Here is a 22,567-nt window from a genome sequence, read left to right on the forward strand (position 1 = left end):
GCTTTTCTGAAGCCAAAACTCAGACTGAATCTTAGTATATATATACTCTGGTATTTCAAAGCAAACATCCAACAGTTGTACCAGCAGTATAACAAAACCCAGAAGAGTATAGTTCTAAGTTCTAGGCGCACCAGCAGAACTTTCCTTGAATAGTTCACGAAGACAGAAACAACAACATTCTAGCACCAAAGTTGGGCTCATATCTGTGATCCTAGCTATGGGGAGGTTGAGAATGGAAGATCACAGTTCAGACCCTTTCTCAATCCATACCTGCGTGGGTATAGACTTAAACCCCATCCACCCTAGTTAAAAGCAGGTGTGGAGACATGGTTCAGACTGAGACCCTGAGTTCAAGTTCCCAGTACCACCAAGCAAAAAATAAATAAACAAAAATAAAAAAGAAAAGATTGAGCTTTTTAGACAGAATGAGGAAATCACAAGATACCCATCTCGGCAGTTGGACAGACTATTGAGGAATCAACTTCTGGGTCTCACCTGTGAGGACACAAACTAGTGACACAGCTATATATGTACAGCCTAGCAGCACACCAAAACCCACATAGAATAAAGACCAGTAATTAAAGGAAGAACTATCCAAATCTAACATTCATTGGTCAAATGATCAAATCTTCTGGTGCTAAATAAATATGAAATGGAATTCTCCTGGGCTTAGCCTTTTAACTAAAAGGCTAAACACATCCAATTCATACCACACATTCTTTTTTTTCTTATTTATTTTTCCATTAGGTTTATTATCTTTAAGTAGTTGTACAAAAAGGGGTGGTTACCATTCAACCCGTCAGTTTCTGCTACACTGCATCTTGATCGACATCACCCCTTCCAACATTCTCCCTCATCCCTCCCAACTCCACCCATCCCCCCAATTTTCTGAGGTTTCACAGGATATGCATTGAATATTTATTAAATATTTTTCCAATGTTCCCTACATGCTCCTGTGTTAAGTACTAGGTCTCCCGCTAATGGCACTAGTTTGCTAAGTGTTGGAAACTTTAGAAGATGGAAAATAGGTAACTGAAAGAAATAGGTGGATCCTTGGGTGGGGGGGGAGAGTATCTTGTCCTTGGCCCCCACCTGTCTCTCTCTCTCTTTTTCTGCTTCCTGTCCATCCTAAGGCAGCATCCTCCTCCACCACATGCTCCTGTCATCATGCGGTTCTGCCTCACAACAGGTCCAGAAACGCAGAGCCAAGTGACCATGGACTGGGCCATCTGTAAGTCCTTCTTCCCTGAGGCTGCTCCTGTCAGGTACATTGTCACAGCGAAGGTAAAACTGACTTACACACCCAGCTAGCCGACAGCATTAATGTCAGATTTAACTCAAGGTAGGAATCCTAGCACAATGGTATGCACATATCATGACTTAACTTCTTATAAAATATTCTGTATTCTCAGCTCCAGGGACACAAATCATGGGTAATATTGATTTTTCTATATTCCTTTACATTGCAATGCTCACCACTGAGTGAACTGAATTATCTCACTTGTGGTCTGAGCAGGGAAGAGTAGAACAGAGCTATCACCTGCCTTGTTCTAGAAAGAACTTCTGTAAGTACTACAGTTACAGATTCTCCCTCCCTTCCTTCCTTTTTTCCCCTTCCCTACATCCTGCTTCCTCCCTTTTCTCTCTTTCTCCCTTCCCCTCTCTCTTTCATGCACATGCATGTGTGTGTACGCACTCTCTTTTCTTATTTTAGAGATCATACTAAATGGCTGAATTTATCTTACTCAATTAAAATGCAGAGGTATTCTTTGATGTGTTATTGCAAAGTCAAATTCTATACTTTTTAACAATCAGTTACAATGCTATATATTCTCTTGAATTTTATCTAGGTGAGTATAATCTATCAAGATTTTTTCTTACTCTGTCACACACCTATCTATTCTCCTCCAGACCTCATGTCACCCATAAATTTCACTAGGATACCCTTAATATTTTCAAGGATATCTTTTTTTGAGGGGGGGTCCGGTGGTGGGGCCTGAACTCTGGGCCTGGGAGCTGTCCCTCAGCTCTTCAGCTCAAGGCTAGCACTCTACCACTTGAGCCACAGCACTACTTCCGGCTTTTTTCTTTTTGCTTATGTGGTGCTGAGGAATCAAACCCAGGGCCTCATGCATTCAAGGCAAGCGCTCTCCACTGAGCCACCTTCCCAGCCCAAGGATTTCTTCTAGTAATTATCAACAGCACAAGGATGTCCTAACAAGGTCAAAGTCATCAGTCTCTGTGAGGAGTTGTTAGACCAGTGACTGGTCTTTTCCACTGTTGTTTTTCTATTCAACTAGTATTTTCACTTTTTTCTACAAAAATATCAGAAACAAGCAGAAAAGGTCAAAAGCTATGTACATATGACCTTATAACCTGATGCTAAGCAAAATGAACCCCAAGATAGGGACAAAAGAGATTTTATCTTTCTTGTTATTCTTTTCATTGTACTTAAAATGTACCACATGATTTTTTTTGTTTGTTTCTTTGTATGTTCTTCCCCCATGGTATAACCCCTGTTGTCACTGTATTTGATTCCGGTGCCCTGCATCTTGTATGTACATTTTTCTAATTTGGGGAGGGGAAGGGAAATAACAAAATGCTGAACTAAGGCTAAAGGTGACCCATTGTAACAATGAGATGTACAAGATACTATGTTGAAAATGAACTTTACAACTTCGGGTGGTGGGGGAGGGAGGAGCTGGGGAGATGGGGAGGGAAGGGATGGTAGGGGAAAAACAAAGGAGGGGGTAACAATGCTTGATAGGAAATGGACTCATTACCTTACTCATGTAACTGTAACCCCTCTGTACAATATCTTTACAATAAAAATATATATTTAAAAATCAGAAACAAATATGTGTCAAGTTCTTTGATACAAACTATGACGTGTTTATTATTATCTTGCTCTGTTCAGAAGGTCAACTTATACAAAAATATTAATAATAAAGTTAGTATGACATGCTTTACTTTTTATTGAAACTTTTTGGCTGTTGTTCATAAATTTAAAAATAGTATACAACTTGGGGGGAGTTGAGGAAGGGAAAATGGGAGAAAAATGAGGAAGGGAAGTAACAAGTTTGACAAGAAATGTATTCACTACCTTACATATATAACTGTAACCCCTCTGTAGATTACCTTGATAATAAAATTAAATTTTAAAAAAAAGGTTTTATCTAATATGGCAACAACAGCAACAAAAACTTGATAGTGTCTGTCTAAAGTCCAACTTCAACAATGACTCCAGTCTGGATAAATAAATCTGGTGAGTAAGCAAGGTGCACCATGAATGCACAGGCAGGAAGTAGTAGAACACTGGTGATAGAATTATGTGTCATTCATGGCTTGGATTTGGAAAATCTCGGCCTTAAATTATTAGACTATAGCGCTGATCTGGCGTGCCACTTACAAAACTATCATTCTTCTTCATGCCCAATGACATGCAACAAATTCCCAGGATGTCAGTGTCTTCTGCTATCATATTTTTTCAAGATTGGCGAAGCATCTCAGTGTTATGATTTGTGAGTTTCCTTAGTGCCATGCAATGTAACTCATCTCGATGAGGAAATCTTCATCATTTTCACTTACAGCAAGTCAAGTGTTCTGCTATAATGTTTTCAATAGTTAGGGCTTCTAGTTACCCATTTCTGTCTATGTTGTGACCATTTTAAATTAAATTGCTGATCTCTATGGCAGACTGATCTTTCCAAAGATAGCCACAATATTCCCTTCTTTCACATCTTCTTTATATGACCCTGATGGTCCAAAAACCTGGACAGGTCTCAAGATTCCCTTAACTGATGCAGTATGACAGAAGTGATGTCATGTGATTTCCAGATGGCCTACAGAAGTAGCTCACACTCCCACCTTGTTCTCTTGAGATCTCCCTCTTGAAATCCAGTGACCATACCATGAGGAAGCTCTTAACTACACCACAAGATGAAATATGAGGAGTGGTTATAATATATAGCTAAGCCAACACCTCGGCTAAGGTCTTACCAACAGCCCAACTAGTAGGTAAGCTACCGGGTAAGTTACTGAAGAAACATGTTATGTGATTCTCTGGCAAAGCAGTAGAGTCACCTTCAGCTTTCAGATCTAACTGAGCCCCTAGACATAATAAGACTCAGAAAAGTCCCCAATGTGCCCTCATAGAATCCAGGAAGTACAGAATCCCTAATCACAATCAGCTTCTTCCTTCCTGCCACTATCGATCAAGGTGGTTTGTTGTAAAGAACTAGTGGCTGGAATAGTCTCCTTGATAAGATGAATGAATGCAAACTAGGAACTCTTTCTTCAGAGGTCACCCTCATGTACCTGTGTTGGAAACATCTGGTATGGTTATGAAAATTTAGACTGGACACCACACACACACACACACACACACACACACACACACACACACACACACACACACACACACACCAATCCTAGAGTAATTAGGACTCCCCCAAGAAGTGATGAAATCTTGAGAGACTCTTATCTTTGTGATGAATATATAAAGTGCTTACTATAGCCAGACAAAAAGGAAAAACAACTCATTTCAACTTGAAGTAGATGATCTTGGGTCCAAGAGCACCAAAAAAAAAAAAAAGTCACCTTTTTTGTTTGCCTGACCTTGAAATCCTGGACTGGTTCCTGGTCATTCATTGCTTGTGTGGGAGGGAACTGTCCAGCATCTCTACTTCCTGAATGAAAGCCACTCAATTCAGTGGAAGGAAATTCTGACTCAACCTCCAACACGTGTTTCTAGGGTTTAACTCCTCCCTTGGAGAGAAATCAAGACTCTTAGTCATCTTAAGCCCTTAGTGCATCATAGTTTACCCACCCACCAGGTATGAAGACATACTAATGCCATAGCAGGAAAAGAAAAAAAAAACAAAGATTCACAATGCAGCAGTCAACTTATTCATGAACTACAACTTCTTTTATCCCTTAAACACAGAGTTGTAAAGTGTACCCTTTCAGAAAAGCAGAAGGTACATTCTTGATGTCTCTTGTTGCCTACATAGGTTCAAAGAAAAATCTGAACTATAAAATACCTTCAACTGCATAACTATTATGCTGACCATTGATGGGTAGGAGCTTCTGTATAAGATAAAAATATTAGATGATTGACAGGCACCTTTCAGCATGAACAACTTCACAGGTATAAATTTTACTGTTTTGGTGCAAGTGGTAAATGTTGACTTTGTATACTAAAATAACTGAAGTTAAGTGACTGGAAAGTCATTTTGATAGAACAGGAAACTTGCTGTTCATTCCCTATATCCATGACCTCAAAAGCAGGAACTGGATGGACATGTACAAATGGTGAGTGTGTTTCAAATGCCCTAGAATTTGAATATTGTAATGCCAGATTTGCACCTTTTAATAAAGCTTATTTTTATTCTGCTTCAAGAATGATACTTTAATAAAGAATATTAAGGAACTAAGATACCAGCACAGATAGTCATTCAGATAATAAAATATTAGACCAAATGTCATAGAAGATTCTAAAATTGCACCTTGACACAAGCAAAACTCACCGCACATGGTGAAAGGTTATGGAATGTTTGCGTTAATGTATTTATTGTATTTTTTACTTTTATTGAGCAATTTTGTAACCTACATTCCTTTAATAATAAATTGTAAAGACCAAACTAAATTTTGCATTTTCTAGCTAAATATATCTCAGCTCCTTTTTATTGTACAATCCTTTCGGTCCTACAGTCTGTCCATAGCTCATATTTGTTCCTATAAAGAACAACATATTTTACATTTTGACCCTTGTCTTGTAAAATGATGCTATTTTGACTTTTCCTGTGGATTCCAAGTATTCAACTTAGGATGATCCAGTGGTAACCATGGTGACAGAAAGCAAGGTTCAGATCTTAGTAAGGTCATGTCATTCTTTCCCACAGTGCAGAACTCACATTCTAACACTAATCTAGTATCTAAAAATACATCACAGGACAGCTCGTGTTTCCATTTATGGGAAAATATGACTGAATCAGTTAACTAACTTTCCCATTGCATGGAAAGAATCCCTAGTGGGTAAACCAAGAGATCTCAATTTTGGATAAATGAGACGACACGGGGAAAGGAAGGACCTCGTTGCCAGATTAATTCTTGAGGCTTAGAGCTACTCCCACGGGCAACAGAAAGGCAAAAATCAGACTCAGCAAACAGAAAGGTCTTTAATGATAATGAAATATTGTGGGTTTGGAAATGTGGCTCAGTTGGTGGAAAGCCAACCAATGAGCAACGTATCAGGTACAGAGTTCAAGTCCTGGTCTCAGAACAACAACAAAGAAATATGGTGTTGGATGCCACTTCTGCTACGTCTGCATACATAGTGGCAAAGCAGTCACTAAAGCATTTCTCCACATGGGACTTGCTCACTTCAGCTACTATTCGGCTATTTGGCTTTGTCCCTCATTGGCTGATAGCCAGGGAATGCCAGTGACCTCATTTACACCACAGAACAACTGTTTCACAAGCTGATTGTGTTCATGGCCACGGCTCTGTCTGCAGCTAGGTGCCCTAGTCATGTGTTAGAGACAAGCTCAAGATTTCCTCTCAGACCCACTTTAAAGTTTATAATGAGAGGCTTTGTTTTGATTTGATCTTCAGGATCTGTGTGTGGCAAATCCTGAATACCAAAAATGGCAAATACTGTAGGCTTAAAATTTTGTTAAGAGGGAAGACTTTATGTTCTCTGTTCTTCACAATAAAACGATGCATTCATGCTAAAATAATGGCAAATAGTGACAGAATCAAAATCTTAACTTACTTTGGGGGGGGGGAAAGCCACCCGTATGATTATGCATGCAGTTTTCTTACATAAACTAACTTGACTGGCTAGTTTTAAGTGAGGCAGACACAAGTTTGTTGTTGCATGTATAAATCTTAACGAAAGCTGGTATTATTTTTTTTAGCTCAATTCCTTAGATATCCCAAATTCCTATCACTAGTTCTTCCCACGCTCCTGTTCTGAGAGTAAACTACAGCTATTTCTCTTTCAACTTCATTGGACATAAAGATGTTTATCTTTGTGCCCTTCCTGAGGCTTTACTTTCAAGCTTACACCATTCAACTCTAGGTAATAATACTGACCTTGCTTTCCTTTTTTCCTCCAAGAGACATGGGCTGTGTGTAATCTCCCCAATGCCTTACAGTATTTAAAGTTTTCTACCACATGTATAGATACACACTAAGACTGACTCACAAAAAAAGGTGATATAGATTATGCAGCAACATAGTGTTTAGATATTGTAAAAGAATATGCACACACACACACACACACACACACACACACACACACACACACACACACACGGTTTTGCCTAGAGAAGAGTTTGACTAGTCAGAGCACTTCTGTTGAGAATAAAATAGACTATGCGTCAGGAGTAAGCAAAGTAGAAGACTGGAGATTCCTTTGCCCCATTCTATAAGGGAACTTGTGATTAAAAAGAAAATGAAGCTACTATGAAGTGACTAGAAGAGAGCTAGACAGAACAGCCTTAAGATAAAGATAGCAAGCTGGTTCAAGCACATGATGGTATAACTGTAATACATAGTCCTGAAAATAGTTGCTTCCCTGAGAAGCTTCACAGAACAGAAAGTAGACCAGGGAGCTATCCAGCTGACCCAGTGATGATCACCAGAAACACAGATAAGGAATGGCACACCCCAAATCTCCACCACCGTAGACAAGCAAACTTTGGGAAGTGGTGGACACAGCACAAAATCTACACAAGTTGTGGAGCCAGGGACCTATTTGGGAAATCATCATCCAGTCTGAGATCATTCTATATATCTTTCTGGGAAGAATGTCAGATTATAAAAGTTGTTGAGTTTTAGTCAAAAGATGTGTCAGAACTTGCAGGCAATTTGGAAATACAGCCTTCTTTCTGTAGTACAGCATTAAGATCAAGATATGAACACTGGTGATGTCTCAAAAGACCAAACCAGTACTCCATGCAGCCTGACCCAGAACTGTCTTGTGTGTGCACAGTAGAACCATGCACACATCCCTGCAATTTCTGGTGCCTACAATTTCCTAAACATTAGAATCAACTCCCTTTTCTGCCACGCCTGAGTATATGGTAGTCAATAAAAGACATAGGACTTTAGGAGATGGTATTACTTAAAAAGGTACAACAGAGTCATTTTCACTCTCTACTCAAGTAATGTTAAATGATAATCAAATATCAGCAATCTGGTTTTTTAACCCTCTGGTAGATAAGATTTTGGTGTTTATTAGATTACAAACTGACACTTTTCAGATCATGCGTTGAATTGAAATAATCTAACATTTTGGTCATGGTTCTCTGGAAGGTAACTAAGCAACATGAGGACTTCAAGATGTTGAAAGGGTAATGATGGTGTCTTGCAAATAAAGGTAGCGGTTGTTGAGGCTGAGATCTGAAGATCACGGTTTAAAGGCAACCAAGGCAGGACAGTTCCTGAGACTCTTCAATAAACTACCCCCCTCCCAAAAAAGCCAAAAAAAACATGAAGCTCTGACTCAAATGGTATAGTGCTAGCGTTGAGCAAGAAGAAGTTCAAGGACAGCACCCATACCTCAGTTTAAGCCCCAAGATTGGCACAAAAACGTGTGTATAGATATATAGATATATATTAACATACACACACACACACACACATATATATATATATATGTCCATATACACACATATATGTAGTGATTGTGACTTTGAAAGACCGTAGAGCTATACAATAGTCTATGAGTATTAAAATCAGGGTCTGTTCATACCATCTCCCTGGGAAATTAACCCATTGTGAGAGGCCAGTCACATCTCACTTCATTTTCCTACTTTCATTTCAGGAGTAGCAGCTCTTTTGGAGACTGTAATAAGAATCACCTATCACAGTCATCATGCCCTTCCCCCTTTTCCCTAAAGAAAAAAATAGACTATGCTAGCCTGAGAGCTGTGGGCAGCACCACTCCACGGACAGCAATGCACCCACCTCTCTCATGGAGAGACAGCCAAAGCCGTCTCACCTTCTCTTACCTAGGTGATACGAAAGGGAATGGGCCAAGGGATGCAGGTGTTTACAACCTCGCGTGAGCAAAACGGAGTGAAATTTTATCACTGGCACTGACCTCCCGTGTGCAGATGGAACCATCTCTTCCCTGCTGACTTCGTGAAGCAGATTGCGATCAAGTTAAGAGGCAGAGTTGGGGAGGTAAAAATGAAGCACCATTCCCGTGTCAGGTATGAGTGAAAGGACAAATTCAGGCCATCAGGTATTGTTTTTTTAAACTTAAAAGAAGAAATTTAAAGGTCATATATGTAATAAACATACTGTTTATGTGGAAGAGGAGGCAGTGAAGATTGCTTATGGAGGCACCATCTGGAGAAGCCCATGAGAAATGTAGAACTGAACTATGGAGTTAGGAAAGAATCAGGGTACTCAGTGCAGTGAAGGGACTGAGTAAACATTTTCCCAACAACAAATATCAGAAAAGATCATTTCCTCTTTCCCCTTAAAAGACATTTTAAAAACCAGGATTTCTGGGCTTTTGTTTCTCTTGGTTTTTTCAGTAGAATTAGCAAACAGTACAAGAGTGGAAACCACCTTGTTATCTAATGGAGGAGGTTAGAAAGCCCCTGTGTCCAGTAGAAGAACCATCCACACAACCACATTGTTAATAACTCCTTCCTGCTGAAAGAAAATTGGCCATTTTTTATGAAGAGGAATTTTCAAAGCTTTTTAAAGATTCTAAAGTCCTTGCTTAGTTGATGGAAGACAGGACAGGTTTTGGCTCTGACCTTCTTGTTTTACAAATGTAGAAAACGAGGTCTTAGAAGCATGAGCAATTGTAGGTTTTCAGTGAGAAGATCAGGAATAACACACAACCTATACATCATGCATATATTTTTTTTCTTAAGACATATCTGAAAATAAATATGCTTTGTGCTCATCTGGGCTCTGCTCTGGGCTCATCAATTCTGTTTATAAATTCAGAGATGATGTCTAAATTCATAGTCTAAATTAAAATGTTACCATCTCAATTTTTGTCAGGAAATGTCATTGTAGCATGACAGTTTCCAAAAGGTACTGTAATGCAAAGGTAGTTGTCTATACTAGCCCTCAGTCTCCAGAATCTAGTCCTCAGACTTTTTTTTCAACAAGCTTATTGAAATCCTATTAGGTATCTGATAAACATCTTGTCCAAAATATGTAAGAAAACCATTGAGAGTTTTACTCCTATAAATAAGCTGTCCCCACTTCTGAGAGAGAAAAAAAGCTATCCTAAAAGCTAGATACAAGAACAAAGATATGAGAGAAGAGGAGGAGGAGAAGGAGGAGGAGGAGGAGGGGGAGGAGGGGGAGGAGGAGGGGGAGGAGGAGGAGGAGGAGGGGGAGGAGGAGGAGGAGGAGGGGGAGGAAGAGGAGGAGGAGGGGGAGGAGGAGGAGGAGGAGGAGAGGGGGAGGAGGAGGAGGAGGAAGAAGAGGAAGGAGGGAAGAAGAAGGGAGGGGAAATGAAGAGAGTGGGGGAGGGGAAGGAAGGAGAGGAGAGGACAAAGAAAAGTCTACAGTCAAGTGAGAACTATTTCCTGCACAATGTCACATTGGAGAAATCTGACCAACATGCACACTTAAGATGGTCGAATTGCCACATGACATTACAAAGAACTCAAGACAGACTGAAAGGTAAGATTTCAAACTAAACATCCACTGGACAAAGACAAGTAATAAGATCGTATTCGGGGATGAAAGCCTGACAACCTACAGTCCTAAGAGAACAACTCCAAGGCTATCTTTATCTTCCGTCCTGGGATCCTTTGCACTTTAAAGGGTCACTTGAGCAACTTGTAGCCCCTGTCCCTCTCCCAGGGGGAGAGACAGACTTGAAATGCAGTGGGAAAATGTCTGTCTTGGATGAGTCTCTAATCAGATTTTTTAGATTCTGCCAGGAAACAGTGGTGGAGTGATAGGCATAATGCTGTCCTAGAATAAATAAGCTTTGGATCCTTGTCTGAGGACTCTTCGGTCAGACCACTAATTAATTTATTTATTTTCCTTTTCAGTGTTACTGGTTTGAACTCAGAACCTCATGCTTGCTCAGCGTGACTGGTGCTATACCACTCAAGCCATATCTCCAGTCCTTTTATTGGTTGTTTTGGAAATGAAGGTCTAGTGGACTTTTCAGTCCTAGTTGGCTTCAAATTGTGATCCTCTGGATCTCAGCCTCCTGAGTATCGAGGATTGTTAGCAGGAGCCATCAGTGCAGCTTCAGTCTCATTAATTCTGACTCAATTTTCCGCTTGAAAGCAAGAGGCAGGGTGAAATATATAAACAAGAAAGTGGTTATTAACGGCACTTGAATCCAACTAATATGGATAACAGCTATGGAAGCTGTAATTAGGTATGAAAAATAGAATATATTGTCATTTGCTGTTTTTAAAACTTTCTTAAAAAGAAGTACAAGAAGAAATCCTGTACTTTAGAAATAAGATTACACTTTATTCAAGTTCCTATCAAGATCAATTCTCAGAAAAGTCCACCAGGACTCCCTTCATTCCACAGCGTTGATTTGATCAAGAAAGCAGTTTTAATCAATGATGTCCCTGGTTTTATGTTAAGGGTGAATGTTATAGAGATTAGACTGAATACCCTCAAGGAGACAAAATACTTAAACTTTTATCTTTAAGGATAAATGGCAGTCAGTGTTTTTAGCAATGTGGCCTTGAAGGTTCTATAAAGCAACCCAGGCAGCTATTATCATAACCCTGAATTGGGGGTGTTAATTACATTAAAAGCTGATTGGAAACTAGCAGTACATTGCTCAGCTGTGTGGCCTCCAAAATTAGCAATTTTTAAGACCACTAAGAGTAAATGAAGCTAAGAGGGCTTAGGGGATATTTTTCTATATCATCAGAGGAGAGAGTGCTTTATGACAAGGGATCATGATTCTGCCCTAACTTCTGAGTTAATTCTGCAGGCTTCCCAAGAGTATTATATGACACAAGGACTTTCCTTGGTAATAGCTTCCCCTTTGTTTTTGTAATTTTGTGTAGCCACCTCAAACCCTGCTAGTTTTAACTTGATCTAATCTGAAGGAGTTCCTAGAGCTGTTGAAAGCATGCTTATAACTGCTCATATATTAGGGTCTCAGAATTCTTGCCTTCTCTATCTACAAATTCAACGCAATACCTATCAAAATTCCACCCTCATTCTTCAAGGAAATAGAAGAGGCAATCCAAAAATTCATATGGAACAATAAAAGACCCCGAATAGCAAAAACGCTCCTCAACGGAAAGAACACTGCTGGAGGAATATCAATACCAAATTTCAAACTCTACTATAAAGCCATAGTAATCAAAACAGCTTGGTATTGGCATAAGAACGGACCTCAGGACCAATGGAATAGAATTGAAAACCCAGAAATGAACCTACAGACCTATAGCCATCTAATCTTCGATAAGGGAGCTAAAACAATAGAATGGAAGACAGACAGCCTCTTCAGTAAATGGTGCTGGCAAAACTGGTTAACTACATGTAGAAAACTAAACCTAGATCCTTATATATCACCCTGCACCAGAATCAACTCCAAATGGATCAAAGACCTTGAACTCAAAGCAGACACTCTGAAAACATTACAGGATGGAATAGGAGAAACCCTGGGTCTCCTTGGCTCAGGCCGAAATTTTCTGAATAGAGACCCGGAAACACAACAAATCAAAGAAAGGTTGGACAAATGGGATTGTATAAGGTTGCAGAGCTTCTGCAGGGCAAATGACATAGCTAGCAAGATCAATAGAAAGCCCACGGACTGGGAGAAGATCTTTACTAGCCATACAACGGACAAGGGTCTCATATCTAAAATATACTTGGAACTCAAAAAATTAAACCACCCAACAACAAATCCTCAAAGAAACAACTGCCCAATAAGTAAGTGGGCGAAAGACTTAAAGAGAAGCTTCTCTGAAGAAGAAAGAAGGATGGCCAATAGACACATGAAGAAATGTTCAACATCCCTAGCCATAAAAGAAATGCAAATCAAAACAACATTGAGATATCACCTCACTCCAGTTAGAATGGCAAAAATCAAGAACTCTAACAACAACAGATGCTGGAGGGGATGTGGACAGAAAGGAACCTTACTTCATTGTTGGTGGGAATGTAAACTTGTTCAACCACTTTGGAAAGCAGTATGGAGGTTCCTCAAAAGACTTCACATAGAGCTCCCCTATGACCCAGCAATCCCACTTTTGGGCATTTACCCTAATGTTTACAAACAAGACCACACTAAAGCTACCAGCACAACTATGTTTATTGCAGCATTATTTACCATAGCTAAGATATGGAACCAACCCAGATGCCCCTCAGTAGATGAATGGATCAAGAAAATGTGGTATATATACACAATGGAATTCTATGCCTCCATCAGAAAGAATGACATTGCCCCATTTGTTAGGAAATGGAAAAACTTGGAAAAAAATTATATTAAGTGAAGTGAGCCAGGCCCAAAGAAACGTAGGTCCCATGGTTTCCCTTATTTGTAATATCTAGTATATGTATGAGTCAAGCGGAAAAGGTCAGATAATGTGATGTCAGGAAAATGAACCCTTAGATGTGTATTTTAATGTTTTTTTTCTTTCATGCATGTGTTTCTAACACATTTATAAGATTATCTCTTTGTTGCTTTGTATGTCCCTCCCCCACAGTATAACCCCTGCTTTCACTATATTTGATGTCAGTATAACTTGTGGAGGAGATGGGGAAAAACCAGTTGTTTAAGGATACAGGTGGACCTGTTGCAACAATGAGAAGTACAAGTTGTCATGTCCAAAACGAGCTTTACAACGTTGGTGCGGGGGGGGGGGGGGGGGGGGGGGGGGGGGGGAAGGAGAAGGATTGGGATTAGGGGGGGAGGGGGGAGGCTGGGAAGGGATGTGAAGGATAAACAAAGGAGGAGGCTGCAATGCTTGGTAAGAAATGTATGCATTATCCTGCCCATGTAACTGTAACTCCTCTGTACAGTATGTTCACAAATAAAATTAAATTAAATTAAAAAAAAATAAAATAAAATAAAAAAAAAAAGAAATAAAAAAAAAAAAAAGAAATAAAAAAAAAAAAAAAAGAATTCTTGCCTTCTTTTTTCCTTATGGTTTCCCCCCTTTCTGTCTCAGAGGTAAATATTTCCCTTTGGGGTGAAATGTTTAGATGCAGCCAGAAGAAATAGCCATCCCCCATCTCCACCCCCGCCCCCCCTCACACACACCAAGGCAGGAAGATGCAAGAAGCCATGTTGGCAAAAGGGAGCTGCTTCCTCCATTAGGTCAAGTGTAATGTGAAAGATAGACAGTGTGGATGTGCTTAAGGGCAGAGGATATTGTCATGGTCAAAGAAAATCAAGGCAGACTTTTATCTGGTCACTTAGAGATACCAAAGTTTTGGATAGAAGAGAAGCATTAAACCCCTTTTGGTTTCTAGGTGCCTTGCCTAATACCGGAATATTTTTAACAACATACTTGAAGAACTTAAAAAGAAAATGCCATTTTTTTTTATTCAAAAAGTAAAAGAAAACCATGAACATATCACCTTATTATTATCTTGTTCCTCTCTTGTTCCTCACACTCAGTGTGGTTCCGATCCTTGGACGATTCTTGTTCATTGTTGTGACAAAGTTCTTGTACAGCAAAGGTTTGAACATTGCACTCAATCTCTCTTCTCTCTTTCAGATTGACTGATGGCTGAATGGTGCTTTTGCAGAATCTTGCAAATTGTCCAGGTAAGAGGTATCATTAGTTTTCACACACACACACAAAATTCTGTGCATTGCTACCCAAACATATGGCACTGCCCCCAAAGCAGATCTAGGAATGGCAGAAGTGATCCAGAAGAGAGGGCAGGCCTGGGAGTAGTCGACATGACAAGACACGCTGCAGATGCTTAGCAAACCACACTGACAAAAGTGGAGGGCTGTGGCTGCCAAGGGGGGTCACAAACAAGGTGCTAGAGGGTTCTTAACATCACAGTACTGCTGGCACTTCACTCTTCACAGCAGAAAGACACAAACAGCATTGCACAGGGCACAGGCTGCTGCAGAGGAAGGATATTGAAGCAGAGAGAAGACATATTAGGGTTGCAAAAAAGCTGAAGGCAAGGAGACCAGTAATGAGGTCATCTACTAATCTTGGCATGGTTTTTAAGGGCTTATAAATATTTCACTGTTTATAATCAAGTACACACAGAATTGCACAGGTTTTATGAAGAGAAAGGATATGGAGGAAACAGGAACTTTTTCTCATAGCTCCTCCCAGAAGAGGCACTTCTTCCCAATTCCAGCAAAGAAAGGCATAAATGAGCACGAATAGCATGAAACTGTGTATGTGTATGTATCTGTACATATATTAATATATGGAGAGAGAGAGACAAAGGAGGGAGGAGGAAGGGAAGAAGGCAGAGGAAGGAAAAGAGAGAGAGAGAAAAGCATTCAAACTAAGTAGGTAGTAGCCAAACAGTGACAATTTAAATCAAAGAAACATTATAATTGGCATTAACACCTATCCCACAGCAATATGGTAAAGACATAGTTGAATATGAAAATATTAGAAGACATTGTGTCATAAATGATTTAACAAACCAAAAAAAGAGATACAATGGCTTTGTCTAGATATTAAAATCTTCTTGCTAATATTATTACTGAATTTATAAAATTTGTATAATCTCTAACATTCAGAGTCTGTCCTAAAATGATGTAACTGACCATAAAATCAAGTAAATGGAGATTCATTCCCTCTTTGATAATTCAGAAAACTCCAGAATCTTGTAGTGCTTCTAGTGGGAGTATCAAAGAACACGTATGGAACTAGGAAACAAGAGCAGTCCTTTTGTGCTTTTTTATGGTTTGAAGGCCTTCATCTTTTCATTTATCATTTTTTATAGTGGAAGAAATATACACACACATACACACAAGTGTGCACACACACACACATCCAAGCCTGTAAATATCCTCTAGTACTCTTTCTGACACTATTTTCAGATGTGACCTTTGCAGACAGCTCACTTGAGCAAAATTAAATCAGAATGGAATTTGAAGAATGCATCCTCCTTTTTTAAAATTCACTACAAACTAACTTCAATATTTATGACCATTCACGGAAAATATATGACAGTACTATTGGAAGAATAAGGTTGCCTTGAGCAGAGTTGTAGGAAATATGATCTGAAAATCTAACTCAAAAATCTTCACAATTTTAATAGGACATTGTTATAAATGAAACCTAAGTTAATAGACACAGGAAATGAATGACTTCCATGGATTCAAATTAGAATAAGATATCAAGAAGGAGAAAAGAGAGCTCTAGTTAGTAATAGATAGTAGTTACGACTCATCATGTGAATAATGAACAAAATTAAAAAGCTAAACACAAGCAAATTTTCTATCTTGCTTACTCATTAGGATTTTAATTATCTGAAGTCTTAAGTATATTGAAGTTTTAATAATTCTCCGAAGAAATATAAAGTATTGATAGTAGTTACAACCTCAGTGTTTAAAGATCTATAGACTCCAATATCAGCTCTACTACCTACTAGTCAGTGATTCCGGCAAGTTAGTTGAGATATCTGAGCTACAAAGTTTCTTATCTGAAAAATGGGTCTCATGGAATTTTACTTATAGGCTCTATAAAAATTACAGATTTGGCAATACACTGGTGGCTCAGTCCTGTAATCCTAGCTACTCAGGACGATGAGATCTGAAAATCATGGTCCAAAGCCAGCCCAGGCAGGAAGTTGGTGAGATTCTTATCTCCAACTAAACACCAAATGGACAGAGGTAGAGCTGTGGCTCAAATGATAGAATACCACCCTTGAGCAAAAAAAGCTCACAGCACTCAGGCCCTGAGTTTAAGCCCCAGTACACAGCCCCCTCCACACACACACAGAGAAAAATAAAAATAAAAGTTGCCAGATTTGCTTACATAGTAGGTGTTTAATTATTCCATGATTTCTTCCCTCTTTTCTTCTTAATCTTGGAGAGTGTCAATGTGTTTTGAAATGTAAACATATTGGGCATTGCTACAGGAGTTAATAGTAAATTTGCTAGAATAATTGTTGTCTTTTTTTTTTTTGGTCAGTCATGGGGCTTGAACTCTGGACCCTGAACTCTGGGCCTGGGCACTGTCCCTGAGGTCTTCAGCTCAAGGCAAGCACTCTACTACTTGTGCCACAGTGCCGCTTCTGGTTTTCTGTGGTTAACTGGAGATAAGAATCTCACAGACTTTCCTCCCCAGGCTGGCTTTGAACTGTGATCCTCAGATCTCAGCCTCCCGAGTAGCTAGGATTACAGGCATGAGCTTCCAGAGCCTGGCAAATGGTTGTCTTAATGTGGCGGTTTCCATGCTAACAACTGAAATGTAACGAAAAGGGATCCATGGGTCAGTGTGGTGTATGAAGTGTGATTACAGACTCTGGGCTGAACCACTGAGTTCAAATTCTGATTCTGCTATTTACCTTGTGACAAGAAATATTATAACCTTGGAAAGCTCTGCGTAATTGCTCTCTGTTTTAGTTTTCTTAGTTACAGAGTTGTGAGACTTAAATCATTTAATCCACAAGAATTTAAAATAGTGCTTTATACATGGCTACCACTCAATTGACTAAAGGCCATTAGGACATAAAAATTCCAGCCCTAGATGACAGGAAGATTCCAGATGACTGTTCAGATAAAAACTATACTTCTGGGACCAAAGGCTTTCTTTCAAGATTCCTTCACAGAGTGAATTAACCTATAGCTTGTTAATAGAAAAGGTTCCTGCAGAATCAGCAGTCTGAACAATGTACATATGAGTCATCTGAGAACACAAATACCAAGCGATAGTTGTGGTCACTGTTTTAAAGCTCCCAATTCACTATTTGGAAAATTCTGACCCTGAAACTCAGGTAGCATGCTTGATCTTACTTATATATTCACATCACATGTGGATTTTTGTTACTACCAACTTCTTTTAGTGTAAAATGAGCTTCCTTCTAATAAAGGTGTCAGGGTCTACATGAAGTAAATACATCATAGTGAAAGAATAATCATACTTGCATATGAGTGGATCTCCCTGCTGGAGTCAATCCTGTGTAGCTATTAATAGGACTCCATGATAGCTAAATTTCAAAGAAACCTACTGTTCTATTTAATTACCGAGAGCTCCTCCAAGTTATCATAACATGCCAGAAGCATTGCCTTTGCATGTCTATCAGCTCCCATTCCAGGAAGGCAGAGGACACTGCACAAACTTGGAATACCAATGAGATCATACAGCATGACTTTATGCCTGCTGCAGTCCCAAAAATGGGCTGTGGAATTCTGCCTTCACAAAAATAAAAAAGATAGGAGTTTAGCTAGCCCTCAGCAAAGTCTATACAATCTTGTCCTTGAGTTCTGGCAAACACTGAAAGGTTGCTGCTCTCTCTCTCTCTCTCTCTCTCTCTCTCTCTCTCTCTCTCTCTCTCTCTCTCTCTCTCTCTCTCTCTCTCTCTCCCCACCCTCCAGTCCTGGGGCCTGAACTTAGGGACTAGGCACTGTCCCTGAGCTTCTGCTCAAGGCTATCATGTGAGCCACAGCACCACTTCTGGCTTTTTCTGTTTATATGGTACTGAGGAATCAAACCCAGGGCTTGCTAGTGAGCACTCTACCACTAAGCCACACCTCCAGCCTAGCCTGTAATCTCTTACCTGTGCTTCCAGGTATATCTTTATTATCTTTTTCATATCCCCACTCTCTGATGGGGGAAATGGACAGTTTGTATTATTACTGTTTGTGCCACTAATAAAGCTAATTACACCCAATTCCAAATCCATTGTTCTCTGCTTACCATGCTTGGTTGGAACATTGAGAACTGTTCTTTTAGCACACTGTTCTCTGGCAGAGTCAACCAATCATGGGCACTAGCGGGAGACTGGAAGGCTACAGGATAGGGAAAGTCATTTCTCTGAGTTACCTTGCTGTTTGGGTCAGTGTCCATCAGCAATGGCTTCACTCAGGTGGAGGCAAGTGCCCCAGGCTCCAAGTTCATTTTGGGACCCTCAAGACAAGTCTTACCTTTGCCCTGTCAGAAGTACCTGTACCCACACCACCAATAATGCTCGCCCCAAAGCTCTGTGTGCAGTTCCATCAGTACTCTGTTTTCCTCTTCCATGTTCTCATTACCCCAACTTCCTCTTTCTGCTTACACAGTAGAAGGGATATGACTACATCCATGCTGCAATTACTATCTTTGCGGTATTGTACTGCTCTCTCTTTGTTTTTGTAGTTTTTCTGGTTTCTTATGTCAAATTCTCTCTATCTTATGTTAAATTCTCTCTAGTGAAATATCTAGCAAGGTTTCTACTATCTCTGCTCTAAAAGTCTTTTCAAACCAAGGCAACAAAATGAAGTAAAATGTATTCCTCTCTTAATTTCTAGGTGTCTATCATGGAGTTGAATACTATCAAGAGCAAGATGAGATCATATCCTTGATCTCAAGAACTCTGGGTGGGAATGCATACTGATGACTCACATCTGTAATCATAGCTACTCAGGAGGCTGAGATCTGAGAATCACAGTTTGAAGCCAGGCTCGCAGGAAAGTTCATGAAACCCTTATTGCCAATTAACCAGCAAAAAGCCAGAATCGGAGTTGTGGCTCAAGTAGTAGAGCACCAACTTCAGAAAAACAGCTGAGGGACAGTGCCCAGGCCCTTAATTCAAACCCCAGTACAGGAAAGAAGGAAGGAAGGAAGGAAGGAAGGAAGGAAGGAAGGAAGGAAGGAAGGAAGGAAGGAAGGAAGGAAGGAAGGAAAGGAGGGAGGAAGGGAGGAAAGGAGGAAGAGAAGGGAAGGAAAGAAAGGAGAAGGAAAACCAGAGAATGGAAAGGAAGGGAAGAAAAGGGAAAGGATTTTGGATGGGTAAGATAAAAAGTAATGCCCAAAAAGTAAAAAGAGAAACATGAAACATAGGATGATTTGGTATAAACCATAAATGCAGTCAGAAATGATAAATGGAAGAATCATTGTGGGTCATAGTAACTAGGGAAGACTTCATAGTAAAATGGAAGGTAGATTTGGAAAAATTAGATGCAGAAAGACATTAGAGAAGAACCATTCAGACTTTCCTTCAAGAGAGCAGCTTGAGCAAAAACGTGGAAATGAAAAATCAGGCTTTGGTTTCTACATATGCATATCCATCAATACCAGCTAATGTGTTTGCAATTGTGTAGATTCTCCTAGGTCTGCCACTAAGTCCAACCCAGACTCTGGGTGAATTTATAAATAGTCAAACCAACTGGAATTCCATCTGCCACTTAAAAGGAGCCTCCATGAATATCAAACTCAAGTGCCATTCAACTGTAGTAACTTAGAACCACAGCACATACATTTTTACTAACAGCTGGGGATTTGATATTTAGGATCAATATCCTGGTAATCCTTTTGATTGACTGGAGGGTTTGTCTAAGAAGTCCCCAGAAGACTCTCTATTGAAGGATTCAGATGCAAATACCAAAGGCAACGGCTATTGGGAGTTCTTTGAAGACCACAGCCACTTGTTCGATTGGAATCAAATCTTCATAAAACAAAACACAAGTCCGTAACACCAAAACACAAGTCCTTAACACCAAAACTAAGCAATTTCTGATTCTATATACCTGTTTTACAGAAAGTGAGGCTTCTAAATGTGCTGCCGAAAGCCCCTTGTAATGTTACATACGGACACAAGTAGATCACACAACAATCATCGCTGAGAACTTTCATAAATTAGCAAATGCAAGTGGGAACAGAACCCTCTAAATAACAAGTTAGAAGATCATCATAGAATTAGATCCTGACCTTTCCCATAAAAGCAACCATGCTCTCGCCCACCCCCACTCTTCTCCAATTTACAGTAATGGAATCCACATGCAAGAAGTCACCTTGTGTTTGTGAACCAAACCCTACACTTTCCTCTCTATGACAAAAGCCATTTGTTCTCTGAACCATCTCATCAGGATCACGTTACACACTGAAACCTTCAAAAGGGGCCCAAGCTCAGACCTCCCGCTGAAAACTTAAGCTGTCAGTTGTTAGGCAGAAAAATCAATCAGAAACGCATTTGGAACAATAGTGTGCTGCCTGGAATTACACCGGAAAAATAAAAATAAAAACCAACCCAGGGGCAGAACACTAATGACTGGAGATACCTCCACCAGTTCAAACAGGATGGATTGATTTATGTAGACACATTTGCCTAACAGAAATATCCCAGTGCCAAGTCTCAGATTTACATACAATTATAATAAAATGTTTTCTAAGAAGGACCCAGGAGGTACTCTGTTCCTCTACATGAGCCAGTATGTTATAGATTGCTTTCCCTAGCTCACATTCCTCCCCTTAGGTCTTGCAGTAGCTACAGAGCCTTTGCTACAGTTTGAGTGATTTATCATCTTTTAAAAATGCTCATGGAAGATAAAGGCAGAGCTGGGATTGCCAAAAACACATGCTTCTTTCTGAGCATGTGAGAGGCAGGCAAAGTTCCTGAGCCTCTCTCTTCTCTCCTCAGGTCTTTAAATCCTGGCCACTCCCTCCATATTCTTCCCAAAGGAAGAGCAGAATTGGTTAGACTCATGTCAACAAAGTTAGCACTAGGTCTAGGAAGAGTAACAATATTTTAAAAAAAAAATGATAACAGCAAGGCACTGGTGACTCACGCCTGTAATCCTACTTACTCAGGAGCTGAGATCTGAGGATTGCAGTTCAAAGCTAGCCCAGGCAAGAAAGTCCATGAAACTCCTGTCTCCACTAAACTATTAAAAAAAATGCCAGAAATGAAGTTGTGGCACAAGTGGTAGAGAGCTAGTCTTGAGCACAGGACAGTGCCCAGGCTAGAGTTCAAGCCCCAGGACTGGCAAAATAATAATAATAATAATAGCTAACATTTTTAGCACTGTCATGTGCCCAACATGCCTGATAGGCTCTTTTAACCCCCTGCTCCAGACAGGGGCTCATGTCCCACTGAGCAACTGAGGCTTAGAGAGGATTCAATCTTTACTCAAAGTCATGTGTTAGACAAAAACATGACCTTGAAATTCTCTGAAGAAGTTGCACTTAGCTGGAAAGTCCTGAAGACTGCTTGATCTTGGCTGGCTGGGGAGATGGAATGTTGTGGGCTGAATATTGTAGATTATTTTAGGGCTGAATGAGGCTCTTTAATGTACGCTTATCATAATTTTTAGAACTGACTTAATAACCTTGTGACTATCAGGTAACATGTACTCCAAAGCTCAGCAGACCCCCAAGCCTCCATCAATCCTGAGGCAGAGTATACTACCACCCTGGAAACCTATAGATGCCTTCATTGATGTATTATTTGGTTTTGCTCTATGACTGTAAACATTCATGTAACCTCATTCAGGTAAAACATGTCAATTCAGGTTCAGTTGAATCTGTGTTTTAGGATCATAGTCACTCATATTTAGCTTTGAATAGACCATTTTCTGGTTTCCTTTAAAGCAGAGTCATTATTTGACATCAATAGAAGGAGCCAGAAATCAAGGCTAAGCTGAATGATCCCAGAGCCCTGTCCCCACTGATTACATCCT

The sequence above is a fragment of the Dipodomys spectabilis genome, unplaced genomic scaffold (genome assembly GCF_019054845.1).
Source record: "Dipodomys spectabilis isolate Male_0828 unplaced genomic scaffold, ASM1905484v1 ptg000043l, whole genome shotgun sequence".
NCBI classification, from domain to species: Eukaryota; Metazoa; Chordata; class Mammalia; order Rodentia; family Heteromyidae; genus Dipodomys; species Dipodomys spectabilis.